The sequence below is a fragment of the Girardinichthys multiradiatus genome, chromosome 18 (genome assembly GCF_021462225.1).
Source record: "Girardinichthys multiradiatus isolate DD_20200921_A chromosome 18, DD_fGirMul_XY1, whole genome shotgun sequence".
NCBI classification, from domain to species: Eukaryota; Metazoa; Chordata; class Actinopteri; order Cyprinodontiformes; family Goodeidae; genus Girardinichthys; species Girardinichthys multiradiatus.
The window spans coordinates 37,744,364-37,756,603 of record NC_061810.1 but is presented as its reverse complement, the minus strand read 5'-3'; the positions used below and the strand labels follow the sequence as shown (position 1 = coordinate 37,756,603).

At 38.6% G+C, this 12,240-nt stretch overlaps 1 long non-coding RNA gene across 1 annotated transcript; it reads left to right on the top strand.

Moving 5' to 3' along the window:
• The first annotated feature begins 3,544 nt into the window (after window positions 1-3,544).
• On the top strand, window positions 3,545-4,112 carry LOC124883541. The gene is made up of 2 exons (XR_007042233.1): window positions 3,545-3,603; window positions 3,881-4,112. It is a non-coding gene; the product is annotated as an uncharacterized LOC124883541 (long non-coding RNA).
• The last annotated feature ends 8,128 nt before the right edge of the window (window positions 4,113-12,240 follow it).

Here is a 12,240-nt window from a genome sequence, read left to right as displayed (position 1 = left end):
ATTTTGATCGAAAGTCAGAGCTCGGTTCTGAGATTGAAGTCATCCTCATTTTCAGTGCATTCTACTTGCAAGTTGGAAAGCCAATATAACTTGCTTATTGTTTTGGTGCTAACTGCTATTAGCAAAACAAATGAATCACAATGTATTCTCCACATTTTCTACTTTCAAATATAAATAACCTCATAATAATACTGCATATTTGCTTTTCGATCCAGCGTTATAAGAAGCAAAGCGAAAAAAAGCTCGAGTATCATGGATGCTATTGTGTGAACAAATTTCACACGATAGCATCCACAATTTCATCACTAGCTAAACCAGTCTGCAGTGACTTTTAAACTGCATGTATACCACACCTTCACGCCACAGCTACAGAATCCATGCAACTGTGACTGAAATATCACCGTAGTGACCCAATAATATTACTGAATCTCATGCCTAGCCATGTAAGTGTTTTTTCTCACCTCAGCATTCTGTATGCTTGAACTAAATGTGGAAATTAACAGCATGACCCACTTTTTGATTAATTTGGCTATTATTTGATTGATTGGAGGTACTCATTGAGCATTGGGAATTAATTCCCAGATATCAAATATCAAATATTCCCCTAATATCAAAAATATCCAAAGTGCTCAATGACAATTTATTGGCTATATTTAAAATCTCTGTCCATGTCAGGAAATCAGGAAATTTTTATTAAATCTACTCTTTCTGATAAGAACAGTGGTCAAATATCCTGCCAGAATCTTGCTGATGGCTGCAAAAATGTATTGTTAGGTATAGGATATTTAAGGGGTGGACTATTTAATGGTAGTAATAATTTCCCATTTTGGCTTCTGAGTTTGTCTGTCTGTTTTTATTTCCTACTAAAGTTTTTCTTTTTGGTAGAAAAACGACTTACGGTAAAAGTTGTGTTACATAATTCAATTTAGTACTTCAACAGCTAATATTCTTATTCTCAATTAGCAGCAACACCTAAGCTCTGCTGTAACCATTTTCTCTGTTTTATCATTGCTGCTGTTGATGCTAATGGAGACAGTCAGTGTGCTAACATGTTCTCCGCTCTCAGCTCTCTGCTTTGTCATGGTTCCACTGTTTAGCATTAAGTCTCTAATTCTGTGTTGATTTATTTAACCAGCAACTGCTGTTTCACACCCACTTCTCCACAATCAGCCCCTAAGGCATCTTTCTCTGCCTGGAGAGGGGTTCTTCTTAGTGAGCTGTGGACACAAACAGCTCCCCTGGGGGAGTAAGAGCTGTTTTACTCTCTGGCCCCTCCTAAAAAACTGACCAGTCTGGTTCCTCTCAGCAGTTGCTTCCTCCCTTCTCGTCATTGTGTTCATGTCAAGCTGTAGGAGTTCAGAGTGATGGAGAGTGACTTTGGGATGGTCAGATGCCTGCCCTCCTTTGTCTCATTGAATAAGAGTGGAAATTGGATAACAGAAGTGGAGTCCAGATGTTGTTGGGTGGCGTGTCACAAAGACAGAGACCCACAATGCCGTCAAGTTTACTCTCACTGGAGGTGTTGACCCTATTAAGGCCCACAATGGCTAAACAACCATGAAATAGAGTCCTTTCAGTTGCAGAGTGGATAGAGTTGTAAAGGTATCAAATGGTAATGGTGTCCTTATTTTGTACCATAAACTTTCCAAAGGATAATCCTTAAGAAATGTTACATTTTCATCACAGTTTAGCTTAGATTGGTTAAATCCTTTATATTTCCGTCGCCATGTTTCTTCATATCTACACACTCCCACTAGGTTTCTTCTGCCACATTTCTTTTTCTGTTGTGTAAATGTTGTAACTGTTTTAGTTTATTCTATATACTAGAAACCACAGTTTATATTTCTGAGTACATATTCTGCCTTATTTTAACTTAAATTGATATAAGTTACAAAGTAATTGTAGTGTGATATAATTAAAGTTGGAAAAGAATAAATCTGATGTGATGAAAAAGAGACAAAATGAAAGTATTAATTCCTCTTAGCTTTTTCACATTTTGAGTGTATTTTATTGGGATTTAGACCAGCACAGGTACCATGTAATTCTGAGTTGGAAGGTTCTAACCATTCTAACAAAGGAATATGTTTTGATCCAAACCTTTTTAGCTCTGGCTGGTATGTTGCCCTGCTTAAGAGTGGACCTCCACCAGAGTCTTCAATGTTTTGCTGCCTGTAACATTTTTATTTTTCAAGTATTGCCCTGTATTTAGCTCTACCCATCTTCCTATTCTTGCTGAAGAAAAGCAACACCCATAGCATGTTTAATGGGGATGGTCTGTTCAGGATGAGGTACAGTGTTAATTTCCCCACACTCAGCGGTTGGCATGTAGACAAAGTTCAACTTTGCCTTCATCTGACCAAACACTTCCTTCCACATGTTTGCTGTCCCCTGTACATGGCTTGAGGTGATCTTTAAAACAAAAGTTTTCAAGGTTTTATTTCAATGATGGATTTCTTCTTTCCACTATTCTATTTAATTAATTTAATCAGTCAGCTTAGGGGGACAACTATGAAATGTAACGTTTGTAGTTGTGCACAAATCTCTCCAATTTCAAATGACCGATTGAACAGTGCACTTTGAGACATATTGAGTCAAATTTATTAACTAACTCTGCTCTATATTCATCTGCAACTCTACTCCTACCATGTCTTTTTTCATTGGTCTTTGTGATGTTGTTTGTTAATTAATGTTTTCTAAAAAAATAAACAGCTCTCTGTCATGATGTAGGGTTGTTTGGTGTTTGGTTTCGGGTTTCTTATGTTTTTCACAGTTGAGGTTTTGACTCATGCTTTTGTTTTGTCATCTTGTTCATATTTTGTCAAGTTTGGTTTTCAGATCTGGTTATGCTTTTGCTTCATGTTTTTCTAGTATGCTCCATTTATACACACCTGTTCTGTTTAGTCTAGGCCGAAACGTTTTTCACTTTCATGCTCATGTCAAGTTTTGATGCTCAAGTCTTATTTTTGGATCATGCCATGCCTGTCTCGCCTGCCCGTCCGTTGTTTTGTTCCTACCTCCGGCTGTGAGTGAGTTTTTGTTTTTTGTCATTAAATCTTTTACACTTACCATCATGCTGCCTTCTGGTCTGCATTCTGAGGTCCATTATCTGGCAAACCATAACACTCTCTCCCTATAGGTGGACTCTGTTTCTTAAAGTTGGTTGTACTATATTGTATTTAGGTGTACAACATTTAAAGGGGGTGAAAACAAATGCGCGCTACATTTTACAGATTTTCATAAAAAAAAATGTTTTGACATCATGTATATTGTTAAGGGGCTGCATGGTGGAGCAGTTGGTAGCACTGTTGCTTGGAGCAAGAAGTGCCTGGGTTTGACTCCCGGCTGGGGGTCTTTCTGCATAGAGTTTGTATGTTCTCCCTGCCCATGTGTGGGTTCTCTCCAGGTACTCTGGCTTCCTCCCACAAAAACATGACTGTCAGCTTGGTCTCTCTTCATTGTCCTTAGGTGTGACTGAGTGTGTGCATTCTACGTCTGTGTTGCCCTGCGATGGACTGGTGACCTGTCCAGGGTGTACCACGCCTCCCGCCCATAGACTGCTGGAGATAGGCACCAGCTCTCCTGCAACCCACTATGGAAGAAGTGGTATAAAATGATTTTGTTATTGGTTAGCACATGTATGCTAACCAAATAAATTTCCAATAAAGTACATTGAAGTTTCAAGTATTAACTTGATTTTCTCTCTGACCGGCTGGTTGAAGGAAACTTACAACATAATCAAAAATTTGTTCTTTCTATCTATCAGTTAAACTTCTTTAACCCTATATTTGCAGCAGATGTTTCCAGAATTTACATGAATGCCTCCCTGGTGGGTCCTGCTATTTTAAGGTCCACTCTTCCCTTCTTTCCCTCTTTGCTGTAGGTAGGTTGTAAAGTAAGGGCGTGTTGACAGTAGACGGGGTGGTGCAGATGGTGGGATGTGGCAGCAGTTTGACTTCGCCGAAGAATGGGAGATTCAGCTGTCGACCCTTGGCCCCCCTAGCTCTGACCTTATGTGCCTCTGATCACCGTCTGGCTTTATCTGATTATAACAAAATCCATGCTGCTTTCACTCTCACAATGCAGCCACAACAATAAATAAGCATCCCTTGAAATTAAAATTTAAAAATTTCCATTTCAACTAATGACACCTGACAGACCCCCCCCCCCCCCCCCCCCCCTTCACTATAACTACTTCTGCTGCTGTTTTCTACTGTTTTGGTAATTCAGGGTGTTTGCAGTTAGTTGACCTCCCAAGAAATCTTGTCAGATTCTTTTCATCACAGGAGGAGAGATGTCGATTCCCCATGGTCTGTGTATGAGAGGAAGTGCTCGGAAAGTACTCTGGAGTTTATTTATAGGCTTGGTGTTAAAGCAGCATGGGGGCCAAAGTCATTTACATTCAATGCGTCAGAGTGTGAAGGTAAGCAGCTGCTATTGCTGCAAAATTTGGTCTTAAGGCTCAGCACAGGGACAACACATGGAAAAAAAAAACTATTTTTATTATCAACCTACACTTTTCTTTCACATAGGCTCAGAGTAGTTTTAAAGAGCTCAAACAGCATTAAGAGCACAATTACTTTTACCTTATCTTATCTACAAAAAACTAAGGCATTGACATATTGTTTTCCTCCCAAATAAAAACTAAATCTGCATCTAAAAATGCATCTAATTTTGTATTTTGAGTTTCAGAAATCTAAGCAATGATTTTTTTATCTGCACTGGTAAAATGTTGTAATTTACTTTCCCGTCTACTACAATATCAAGTGGAGCATCCAATTCAACACATCAAAATAGACAATACACTTTAAGATGTTCAGTTACCGCAAAAGTACATTTGCACAATGTGCCTTACTTCAAAGAGTCCACAAATGTGAATTGTATTTATTAATTAGGCAAAATCTGAAAGTAAGTGTGAAAGTAATGTTATTTTATTTAAGGGGATCAGTGTACAGAGGGCTGAATATAAATACATGCAACATTTAGCATCTTTTTTCCAGCAACAGGTCATGCCTTTGAATCCCAACATGGATTGAACTTTACATGTCTTCTTATACTCAAGCTTCCTTCCACAGTTGAAAGACCAGCCTATTAGGTTAATTGAACTTTCTAAATTTGCATTGAGTGCCATGAGCTGGCATTTATTGTGAAAAGCAAGTTTTTAAATAAACTGAATTTAAATAAAAACAAAGTATATTTAAGAAGCAGGAGAGCAACCATTCTATAAGCTGTCTGCACACAACTAACTGGAACTTCATTAAAATATGCTTTGAACAAAATTTGAAAAACATTAAGGACTATAAAGGGACTGTATATTTCCGCGGGCATCGGCCCAGAGCAAAATTAATGCAATTACGGTAAATCTTTTTTGAAGGTACATGACTCCAGCGTGTCTGCGCTGTACAAGCCCTCGTACAAATCTACACAAAATAGAGCATAATAATTAGAAAATTACTCACTGAAAAAAGTAAAACAAAACAGTGTGCTGTATTTAAAAAGATATACATATTTGTAAATTAATACAAGCAGCATTGCTTTAACGTGAGCATGTATTTTACTATGTTGTATCAGCATGTCTTTTACCTCAACCAGGTGTGATCAGTGGGCAAATCTACAGTTTTCACTTTGAACATGACTTGGTTGCGATTTTTACTGTGTAGAGGTTACAGGCTATGAACTGCAGGCAGACCCATTTAGCTACTGGGCTATTGCAACAGAGCCATGCAACTGTGATAAATGCTTTGCATCATCTTGCTGAAATAAGCAAAACCCCCAAAAATGTTTGACTTTGTGAATATATCACTTTACCTTTTCATGTCTACAAGTTCCACATGTAGACTTTTTAACTCCATATTCTTATGTCTGATGATTCCTTTTCTTTTAGCCCAGAGGCTAAAGAGCTAGGTTTGCATAGTTTTCAAAAAGAATTTCAGATTTTGGAAGCCAATTTTATTTCAGTCATGTTCATATCAAAAAGTACAGATGTGTGCACTGATCTGGAGGAATCTTAAGATGAAAGTAGAAGATTCTCTGTTGATCAGTAAACACAGACTTTTTTATAGGCAACCGGACTGCACATATACAGTACCATATTTGGCATTAACCAGCAAATGGCTCTAACTTTTAGCACAGTCTCTTTCTAATGGCACACACTTTCCCATAGATGGAATTTCCCAGCCTGTTGCTCCAACTATCTTTAAGAACAGTCGGGCCTTCAGATCTTTCCATTTTGGGTACCTCTCAGCAGATGGCTCTGGCTTGGAAATGTGCTCCAAGCCCAACCTGAGGCCTCAAGATCTGATGTGTTATCAGACACTATACTAGCAAGAAGTTGTGCCTTTACAACACAGAGCCCAGCCATCTCCCATTAACTAAACATGTAATTAAGTAATAGAAACTTTGTTCAGGACACAAACTTTTTTCACCATTTCCAGTAAGACGCCTCCCTGGACCGTGAGCCAAGTCACCCTTATCAAAAACCACCACTGCTTCTCAATATTATCTTTATTCCATATAAAGTTTAAACTTAAATTTGTAGAAGTAGTAACAAACTGTGTTCAATGGTAATGTTCTTCAGAAAGTGTTACTGAACCCATGCAGTGATTTCCAGTACTTCTGCCAGCTCTCACAACACAGTCTGTTGTGAGAGCTGGCACAGTGGAGGCTCCAATGCAAGAAACAACAGCCAGAATGTCAAATACTTTTAACAAATTACTTAAAAAAATGAATGCTGCTACTTTCTTGTAAATAGTCTGTCTTGTTTTTTTTTATGCATAAATATACACACACATTTTATACTTTTTTTAAATTATCTTACAGTTGCACATTTCTTTGATCTATATTTTTTTCTTATGTTGTACATTATCCCTTATTGTAGAGAGTCTTATTCTTATTTTTGATATTTTTACCTTTGTGTGAATCTGCATGCCTCAATTTTGCTTGTCACTTTTCTGCTGGTACACCTGAATTTCTCCACTGAGGGACAATAAAGGATATTTCTATTCTATTATGTGGCTCCAATCAATAACTGTTGGAGGTAGCTCATATTTCTTTTGGTTTAAGTCATAAGCTTTAATATTTTATAATTATTGACTGGCCTAAATAGGGATCCGAACCACTATTAATGAAAACAGAGTGTAATATAAGATGTTTAGAAAATTAAATTCACTGTGAGATTTGCAAATTTTATTTATTATTTTTCTCCATAGTCCATCAAAATACTGAGCTACTAAGAGAATAAACAATAATTTGTTTACAAGTGCAAAATGGAAGTAAGTGGGGACAAAATAGCAACCAGTGGGTACAAAGTCAGGAGGAAGTTGACCCAGAGCAGTCTTGTTGAAGAAAGCTAATGCTAGCACTGCAGCACAGCTAGTTTCTCCAGGAAGTTAGAAAAGTATTCATTCATTCATTTATCTTCTATACTGCTTACTCCATAATGGGTCACAGGGGAGCTGGTGCCTATCTCCAGCAGTCTACGGGCAAGAGGCAGGGTACACCCTGAACAGTTAGCCAGTCCATCGCAGGGCAACACAGAGACATACAGGACAAAAAAACATGCACACATTCATTCACACCTAAGGGCAATTTAGATAGACCAATTAGCCTAACAGTTATGTCTTTTGGACTGTGGGAGGAAGCCAGAGTACCCAGTGAGAATCCACACATGCACAGGGAGAACATACAAACTCCATGCAGAAAGACCCCTGGCCAGGAGTTGAACCCAGGACCTTCTTGCTGCAAGGCAATAGTGCTACCAACTGTGCCACCGTGCACCATAATCCTTTACATCCTCAACTGTAATGTGTTCTTTAGCGTTGGCACAAACTATTTTAGTCAATGTTACAAACTTATTGAAAGTGATTCATGCAAGCTAATGCTAGCACTGCAGCACAGCTAGTTTCTCCAGGAAGTTAGAAAAGTAGTGCTTTGAAACTCTCATTCGCAATTAATTCAGATGATTATAGATTTTCATCATGTGGTATTACTGTAGTGAATTATAATAGTAGTAGAGTTTACCACTGGTTTACTGGGGACATTATTTTCATTGTTTTGAAAAATAATAACACCATTCACAAAAAGACATACTCTCATTGTTCACCTGAAAGGCAAGCTACAACAGCAGCATTCTGCTCATACATACTCATGGTGCACAGTTTTTGTTCATATTTAAATGTGCTGACCATGGAATCTGAATTAACTCATGACTTTCTGTATTTGACCATTTATTTTCAAGCATAAAAGCTAAAGAGACCTGAGCAGACATAAAGAAAACAATCCCATGAACAGCCAGAATGAATGAAGATTAAACCATTAACCACACACGAGAAAAAAAATAAGGAAGACGTATCAAAACAAAACTTCAATCCAGAAAACAGACAAAATCCACAAATAAGCCCATAGATCATAACACAATTGGATCATGACAATATGCAAAAAGGTTTAAGTGGTTTAGATACTTTTGCAAGACACTCTAATTAGACTATGTTCAGTACTTAGATAAATTTCGCGGACGTTTCTGCTATAACTTCGAGTAGTGTAGTGAGATAAGGGCTTATAATCAACTTTCTTTTGTGCAAAGAGACCAAACGTAATTATTTGTGTATTTAATATCCTCCAGGAGCAATGGCCTTCAACTAAATGCACTGAACACGGTGCTTTTGAAAAGTACATATTTTACAATAAATGCTGTGATGTCCGCTGATAAGCTGTTTTAATGGAACTGAGTGAACTTCCATCTCATTAAATTTCAAAATAAAATGTTGCTCAGACTAAATGCAAAGATGTAGCTTAACAGTACAACTGAGTTTTAAAAAACAAAGCTGTATTGTTCTGGGCTTGTTTAGATGGGAATTAATGTTTGTCTTATTTATGCATGCGGTAATATCAACCACAATAAATCATGGTTTTATTCATCTCTGCATACATTTACATCTTAAAAACACTTAGTTCATCATCACCTCATATTTTGTCATCATACTCCAGCTATGAATCATGGCTGTGTTCTCTGCAGCATCACCACTCTGTTGAGTTTTCAAATGTTTTTTTTTGGAGGGGGGATTACGTTTATGGAAACATAGTAAAATTAATTTTTGTTGGATTAAGATACCTAGACTGAAATGAGATGAGCTCCACTTTACTAAATCACCCACAGTTTCTGATAAGTGCACAGATTCCCTCAATCTACGTATTCAGTCACCGATTGCTCGGCACAACTAGATCTCTCATGTAATTGCCACTTTTGCTTAAGAGCCCATTTATCTGTTCTGCCACATTGCATCACGAGCCATGAGCCTTGCTTCTCTCTGGAGGAAATATTTCAGAATTGCTTAAACAACTCATCTCTTATTCATGGGCAAGTCCTGTCCTTGTTTTCTTTTGTGTGGTTTCCCTTTTGTCCTTTCAGGAAGTAAGTGGAGCTGCAACTGTACGTTGTGCGCATTGATCAACAATGTGTGACGTCTGCTCCAACACTGTTTACGAAAGGAGTAGCAAACAAAAAAGTGGGCCCAAATGGAACACAGAGTTAAGAGCAGCAGCTCACGGGTGCCCTCTGCTGGTATCAAACCATACACCTGCATGACATATGCACAAACAGCATTATTTGTTCAAAGTCAGCATTTCTGGTGAAAATGTTACTGACCTATTAGATTTGTTATGGGGTAAGAACGCTGTCAAAAACAATGTGTATGTAAAGACGGAAATGTATGCATATTAGTCAATAGTTGTGCATAAGTAAAATCCAAAAGAGATATTGTATATTTTCTCTATAAGAATACGAAATAAAATGTTACAGCTTCAAGAAATTACAAACACAAAGTTCAAGTTTACAGTTGTGGTTTATTCTTTATGAATACAATATGCTGTAACAGTTTGTGAATACGATTTCTTTTCTTTGAGAATACGAATTTACATCAGCGACTTGGTGTCACGTGATCTCAGGCTGGTTAGTGGAGCACAAAGTTAGTCGATTCACATTGCGCATGCGCTGTCACACTCCTCACCGCCAATAAAGAAGGACCAAGAGCATACAGGTCCTTCTCAAAATATTAACATATTGTGATAAAGTTAATTATTTTCCATAATGTCATGATGAAAATTTAACATTCATATATTTTAGATTCATTGCACACTAACTGAAATATTTCAGGTCTTTTATTGTCTTAATACGGATGATTTTGGCATACAGCTCATGAAAACCCAAAATTCCTATCTCACAAAATTAGCATATTTCATCCGACCAATAAAAGAAAAGTGTTTTTAATACAAAAAACGTCAACCTTCAAATAATCATGTACAGTTATGCACTCAATACTTGGTCGGGAATCCTTTTGCAGAAATGACTGCTTCAATGCGGCGTGGCATGGAGGCAATCAGCCTGTGGCACTGCTGAGGTCTTATGGAGGCCCAGGATGCTTCGATAGCGGCCTTTAGCTCATCCAGAGTGTTGGGTGTTGAGTCTCTCAACGTTCTCTTCACAATATCCCACAGATTCTCTATGGGGTTCAGGTCAGGAGAGTTGGCATGCCAATTGAGCACAGTGATACCATGGTCAGTAAACCATTTACCAGTGGTTTTGGCACTGTGAGCAGGTGCCAGGTCGTGCTGAAAAATGAAATCTTCATCTCCATAAAGCTTTTCAGCAGATGGAAGCATGAAGTGCTCCAAAATCTCCTGATAGCTAGCTGCATTGACCCTGCCCTTGATAAAACACAGTGGACCAACACCAGCAGCTGACACGGCACCCCAGACCATCACTGACTGTGGGTACTTGACACTGGACTTCTGGCATTTTGGCATTTCCTTCTCCCCAGTCTTCCTCCAGACTCTGGCACCTTGATTTCCGAATGACATGCAGAATTTGCTTTCATCCGAAAAAAGTACTTTGGACCACTGAGCAACAGTCCAGTGCTGCTTCTCTGTAGCCCAGGTCTGGGGAATGCAGCACCTGTAGCCCATTTCCTGCACACACCTGTGCACGGTGGCTCTGGATGTTTCTATTCCACACTCAGTCCACTGCTTCCGCAGGTCCTCCAAGGTCTGGAATCGGCCCTTCTCCACAATCTTCCTCAGGGTCCGGTCACCTCTTCTCGTTGTGCAGCGTTTTCTGCCACACTTTTTCCTTCCCACAGACTTCCCACTGAGGTGGCTTGATACAGCACTCTGGGAACAGCCTATTCGTACAGAAATGTCTTTCTGTGTCTTACCCTCTTGCTTGAGGGTGTCAATAGTGGCCTCCTGGACAGCAGTCAGGTCGGCAGTCTTACCCATGATTGGGGTTTTGAGTGATGAACCAGGCTGGGAGTTTTAAAGGCCCCAGGAATCTTTTGCAGGTGTTTAGAGTTAACTCGTTGATTCAGATGATTAGGTTCATAGCTCGTTTAGAGACCCTTTTAATGATATGCTAATTTTGTGAGATAGGAATTTTGGGTTTTCATGAGCTGTATGCCAAAATCATCCGTATTAAGACAATAAAAGACCTGAAATATTTCAGTTAGTGTGCAATGAATCTAAAATATATGAATGTTAAATTTTCATCATGACATTATGGAAAATAATGAACTTCATCACAATATGCTAATATTTTGAGAAGGACCAGTATATTAACGACATTAAGACATATATAAACTTTTTAACATTACCTGGCTTTGTACCGTAGTTTCTTGGTCCGTTCTTTTGGCGCTATTGCTGCTGCTTCTTCTTCTCTTCTTCTGCTGGCGGTTCGCAACAAATTCAGAGGTGCATACTGCCACCTACTGTACATCATTGTATAACTCCACCCACTATATTCTATGTTTTAGTTTTGTATTTCATAAAAATAAGAACAATACAATGCTTTATTTATAATTACTCGTGAACTCCCAGTCAGTCGTGGCAGATGGCTGCTCACACTGAGCCTGGTTACTGCTGGAGGTTTCTTCTGGTTAAAAGGGAGTTCTTCCTCTCCCCTGTCACTACATGCATGCTCAGTATAAGGGATTGCTGCAAAGTCAACGCCAGTGACTGCCCACTGTCTCTACATGCTCATCCAGGAGGAGTGAATGCTACAGGTCACTGACTGGATGCAATCTGCTGGGTTTCCTTAGATAGAAAAAGTTTTTAAACAATTTGAATAATAAACTGAATATGACTGCACTGTTTGCTAGTTAGAATTAATTGGAGTATATGTACCCGACTTAAAATTTGTATTTTTCGATTGAATTGACTTTGTAAAGTGCCTTGCGACGACATCTGTTGTCTCAA